This window comes from Petaurus breviceps, unplaced genomic scaffold (genome assembly GCF_028583685.1).
Source record: "Petaurus breviceps papuanus isolate PSGF00001 unplaced genomic scaffold, PetGlider_PUasm1.0 90537, whole genome shotgun sequence".
Taxonomy (NCBI): domain Eukaryota; kingdom Metazoa; phylum Chordata; class Mammalia; order Diprotodontia; family Petauridae; genus Petaurus; species Petaurus breviceps.
Genome location: NW_027187271.1, coordinates 2,210,219 through 2,216,218, shown reverse-complemented (window position 1 = coordinate 2,216,218; position 6,000 = coordinate 2,210,219). Strand labels below are relative to the sequence as shown.

Here is a 6,000-nt window from a genome sequence, read left to right as displayed (position 1 = left end):
GATAGATAGATAGATAGATAGATAGATAGATAGATAGATAGATAGATGTGTGTGTGTATTTGGCCTTGATGTTAGGAGGAATATGTGTTCAAGTTCTGGCTCAGGAAAAAGGCAGGTATAGGCGATATTATGTATATAGGTCTGACCTCACTGTTGGGAAGAATTCTTAGTTTAGTACAGTACCTTACCTAATAAATGCTTCTTGGCCAACTGTTCAAATCTTGCCTCAGACAGGACACTATTTCGTGTGTGTGTGTGTGTGTGTGTGTGTGTGTGTGTGTTTGGCTAAGGCCCGGATCTGAGTTCTGATACTTTATAGTGTTTACATTTAATAATTGTGGTCAATTGTCAATACTGTTCTCTCAGTTCTATTTATCACTCTTCATCAACTCACACACCTCTTCCCAAGTTTTTCTGAATTCTTCATTTTAAGTTTTTTACAAAGAAGTAATAATCCATTATGTTTATATTCTATAATTCTCATCCATTCCCCAATTGATAGGCACTCTATGTTTCTGGTTTCTTTTTAATACTAAAAAACAGCATTATTATCAATATTTTTATAATACCAGGACCTTCTCTCTCTTTGAATGCCCAGGGCAAGAGCCTTGTAGCATTATCCATGGCTCAAAGGATACAAATAATCCCACTCTTCTAACATTGTTCAAAATTATTTTCCAGGGTGAACCAATTCATAGCTCTACCAACATTATGGTGCCTGTACTTCCACAGGCTCTTCAATATTGATTATTCCCTTCATTTTGTCAATCTTTGCTAATTTTCTAGGTGCCAAATAAAACCTCACAGTTCTTTTAACTTGCTTTTTAAAATTATTATTAGTGATTTGGAAATTTTTCTCATAAGGCTGGTGATAATTTTCACTTGTTCTCTTAGAAATGATTTTTCTATCCTTTGGTCAAAAAATCAGTTTTAACAGCAATTTCCTTCAATGCATTAGAATCTGCAGAACTCACCCATTTTCCTTTGCAGAAGATTTATCTATTAAGTATCTGGGCCTTTAATGTTGGAAATTGACAAAAGAGAACTGCAGAGGAAAAGATGAGCAGAGAGAACTAAAAGGGCTAAGGAGCTGGGACAGGGGATGAGGCATTCAGAAGAATGATACTATAATCATACAAGTTTTTTCCTTCCTTCCTTCTTTCCCTCCAACTTCCTTCCTTCCATCTTTCTGCCTTCCTACCATCAATATATCCTTCCTTTTTCTCTTAGCAGAGTGCCTAGCACACAGTAAGCACTAAATACTTTCCTTCATTAGTACAGTGCTTACAACACATAAGAAGTGTTTAATAAAATACTTGTTGCCTTGCTTCCCTGCTTTCCTTAGCACAGTGCCTAGCACACAAGTAAGCAGTTAATAAATGCTTGTTGCTTTGCTGCCTACCTCCTTTTCTTCCTTGCTTCCTTTCTTATCACAGTATTTTGCACATAGTAAGGAAGCACTTAAATGTTTCCTAGCCTGCCTCCTTGCGTGTGTGCTATATCGAGGGGGGGAAAGATGGAAGATGGGAAAACATTAAAAGACTGAGTAGAAGTATGGTTACTAGATAGAGGCCGATCGACATTGCTAAAGCTGAAATATGGAAATTGCTTCTCTGATATTGTCCGATTTCAGTAATCATCATTACCGTGCTTCCAACCGAAAAGAAAACATTGTTGGCAGCAGGCCCCAGCGAGATTTGAACTCGCGACCCCTGGTTTACAAGACCAGTGCTCTAACCCCTGAGCTATGGAGCCAGCCACGCTTGAAGGCTGCAGAGACACTCCTATGTTGTCATGGGCTGAGCTGCCGCTGCACTGCAGAGAGGGTTGGGGAGGGCTTAGTACTGGGCGCGCGCCGCCGCAGACCAGACAGCGAGAATGGTTCTCGGGCGGCGCAGGCGAAGAAAGGCCGGAGGCCAATGAATTCGGAGGGTGCTGGAGGGCAGTTCGTAGAATAGGGCCGAGCCCTGGCCTGGTAGGGGAGAAATGTGGGCTCGAATGCTTGCTGGGTCACTTCCTCACTGCCCAACTATTGTGACCTTGACTTGCTGGGCCTCAGCAAAAAAAAAAAAAAAAAGTGTTGGGGTGGGTGGGGCGCGGCAAAGATCTCTTTCTAGCTCTGAAGGCAGACAGGGCAAGACAGCTGACCCTGGGGAGTGGCTGGGGATTGCGGTGGGGGAGGGGTGGAGGAGGAGGGGGTTGTGAGTTGGGCAGCAGTGACAAAAGGTCTGCCTCCCCCGCTACCTGCCAGCACCAGCCAATGCAAACGCCACTGAAATGGACCGGTCTCAGGGTAGGCTGGTAAACTGCAAGGGTGCTGGGCTGCCAGCATATTTGCAGCTGACCGAGAGAGGTATAGTTGAATAAGAAGACCTGGTTTGGGGAAATGAATCTGACAGTAGTGGGTAGAATAGATTGGAAAGATGAGATCAGTGAAGTGGACAGAACAGATTGCTGTCAGTAGCCCAGGCCCAAGGTGATGGGATGAGAGCCCATAATAAAATGGTGCAGTTAGAGCAAAAGACTTTATCAAAGGTGGGGCAATATTTCATTTCCTAGTTTGCGAGATGAGACCAGAAGGAATAGGGCCTGGGCCAACTTTGCCTGTTGCATGTCCCAAGACAGCAACCGACAAGGCACATTACTGCATACTGTGGCTGACCCATAGCATGGTGGTGAGGAACTGATCCATATTGCTAAAAAATTGCTTGATCAAATACAGCCTGCTTGAGAGAGAGAGAGACAGAGAGACAGAGAGAGACAGAGAGAGAGAGAGAGAGACAGAGACAGAGAGAGACAGAGACAGAGAGAGAGAGAGAGAGAGAGAGAGAGAGAGAGAGAATAGGGTCTAATGACTGCGTATGACAAGAGTCTGAATTCCGAGGGTTTGATTCTGCTCACAGAGAATAGGGAGACTACTGACAAACATGGAGAAGTCCATATGATTGCAGGGTGCAGGAGAAAAAAAATCTCTATATTATGAACACACATCTGCCAGAGACAACTTTATTATTTAAATAGTTCTGAGCACCTCTGCTTAGAGAGAAAAATATCTGAAGGGACAGAGAGGCATCTCGCCTTTGGAAATCTCTCTACCTGAGTAAATTTTCTTATTACAATGGACAGGATCAAATCCACAAGCATTTATTAAGCACCTACTGCTACCAGCCAGGCATTGAGCTAAGTGCTGGAGATACAAGAAAGGCAAAAGGCAGTGCCTGGTTTTAAGGAGCTCAGTCTGGCTGGGGAGACAATATGCAAATAGCTATGTACAAACAATATCTGCAGGATAAACTGAAAATAACCAGCTGAGGGAAGGCACTAGAATTAAGGGGTGAAGAGACCAGATTACTGGCAATAATTCAGAGATCTGAAATGACTTCTTTATTGATTTTTTTAAACTGGGTCTTCTAGTCTCATCCAGGCTTGAAGTGCAGGATCTTCTCAGGGGCAAGCCTCAATCTGATTATCATGAGAGATTTGACCTGCTCTATTTCAGATTTGAGCTGGTTCACCCTTCCCTAGGTACCCTGGTTGCTCTCCACTGCCACAGACTCACCATAAGTTTGGAAACCCAATTGGATTAGCCCACTGAAGCTCAGAACTCTCTAGCCGGAGATGATTTTCCAACCTCAGTCTCCCTTGTAGCTAGGATTACACCTGGGAAAGGCTTCTTACAGAAGCTAGAATTTTGAAGAAAACAAGGAGGAAGAAATGACAATAAAGGGAAATTCTAAACATTGAGACAACCAGTGAAGATTAGCAGGCAATGGAATGTCTTGTTTCAGGATCAGCAATGTAACTGGATCACTGAATATGTAAAGGAGAATTAATATGGTGAGATATTAATTGGTGAGCTAAGGAGATTGGGAATCTAGGAAGGGCTCAATTTATAAAGCACTTTAAAAACCAAAGAGAGGATTTTATATTTGATCCTTAATTGTAATAGGGAGCCACTAGAGTTTACTGAACAGGGAAAGGACATGGTAAAACTTGTGCTTTAGGGAAAAATGAGTTTGATGACCAAAAGACGATGGCCTGGAGAAAAGAGAGAGTACAGGCTCTAAGACCAACCAGAAGGCTGCTTCAGTAATCCAGTCCTGAGAGATGAGGGCCTGTACCACCGTGGTAGCAGTGTCAGAGGAGAGAAGACATTTACAAGAGAGGTTATGAAGAAAGAACCTATAAGATTTGGCAGCTATTTGGATATGGAGGTTAAGATTGAGTGAGGAGTTGAAGAGGACACCTAAGTCAAGAGCCTGAGTGACAGGAAAGATTATGATGCCCTTGACAATAATAAGGAAGTTAGGGAGAGTTTCAGGGTGAAAATAATAAGTTCAATTTTAGATATGATAAGTTTATTTTTTTAACTTGGTAAGTTTAAAATGTGTATAAGATATCCTTTTAGAGATGCCTAATAAGGTATGTTAGGCTGGAGGTCAAGAGAGAGGTAGAGAATCATCTTCATAGCAATGATAATTGTATACATGAGAGTTAATGGTATCACCAAGAAAACTAGTATAGGGAGAGAAGAGAAAAGAACCCAGAGTAGTCTTGGAGAAAGCAGTGTCATGAAAAGTTAGAGAAAAGAGAGTATAAAGGAAAAGACAGACCCAAAGGTTGCAGAGAGGTCAAAGAGTTTGAGGACTGAGAAAAGATATCACAATTAGCAGCGCTATGGTAATTTTGGGGAGAATGATGAAGCTAGGAGCCAGACTGCAGAGTTTAGAAAATAGAGAAAGGAAAAGTAGAGGTACTAATTGTACTAATTGTACCAAATGGTATAGAGGCAGAAAATCAGAGGATCCAGTATAGAGCCCTTTGTGACACCCACAGTTAGTGGGCATGACCTGACTAAAAATCCAGCAAAGAAGACTCAGGAGTGATCAGACATGTAGAAGGATTATCCTGAAAACCTAGAGAGAAGAGGAGGAGAAAAGGGTGATCGACCATGTCAAAGGTCAGGAGGGATGCGGATTGAGAAGTGATCATTAGATTTTGCAGTTAGGAGATAATTAGTAACTTTAGAGAAAACTTATTTCAGTTGAGTAATGAAGTCTGAAGGCAGATTACAAAGAGTTAGTTGCTTGTTGTCCTTTGTTCTTGAAGAGGATCAAGATGACATCACCATGTTGAAGCCAAGGTACAGTGTGTCTGGCTGTGACTGATCAGACCAATACAAACTCAGAAGGCTCTGCCACAGATGGGGCACAAATAGTCCACATGAACATTTGGAATGGTGATATCTCTAAATTTGCACATCACACATTTCTTTTGAGCTACTGCAATTCTGCTTCATTCATGGAGAAAGAGAGTTAAGAAAAGAGTGAGAGAAAAGGAAGCAGAGGCACTAGTTATAGATGGCCTCAAAGAGTTTAGCTACCCAATGGACAAGATGCACGGGATAATAACTAGCAAGGATGGGTGGATCAAATGAGAGTTTTCTGAGAATGGGGGAGACATAGGATTGTTTGTAGGCAGTAAGAAAGCATCCAGTAAACAGGGAGAGACTGAGATCAAGAAGAAAGTAGAGATGGCAGAATGTGCAATCTGCTGGTGGAGATGGGATGGAAAGGGAGTACTTGTACATGGAGAAGGGTATTCATTGGCAAGTAGATCCACCTCTTCAAAACATAGACAAAATTCCATATTCAAGTTGAAACAGGAACACTAAAACTCAACTAAAGCAGTGTGGTTCATATAATAAGTCACAATTTTTGATACATGAGAGAGAATAATTTTCTTAAAACCATTCAATCCATCTATTCTAAGAAGTCTTCTTTTTTTTTCCGTGCTTCCAGATAAACTCAAGAAATTTTTCTCTAAATAGAATTACTCAAAGACTACTTCCTCTTTGTCTTGATACTCTAGTAGATTTCTGGGAGGAGTGCTTACTGAGCTGAATAGGACTCTCCCTTCAAAAACTTTCAATGCATAAAGTTTCAAAATTGAAAGTTAAATAGAGATTAATGAAATTTCCCTTTCTTTTTTTTTTTTAAA

The 6,000-nt window shown here is 41.4% G+C and overlaps 1 non-coding gene across 1 annotated transcript; it reads right to left on the bottom strand.

Moving 5' to 3' along the window:
• Window positions 1-1,682: 1,682 nt before the first annotated feature.
• TRNAT-UGU (transfer RNA threonine (anticodon UGU)) lies at window positions 1,683-1,755 on the bottom strand. Its single transcript has one exon. It is a non-coding gene; the product is annotated as a tRNA-Thr (tRNA).
• Window positions 1,756-6,000: the final 4,245 nt, after the last annotated feature.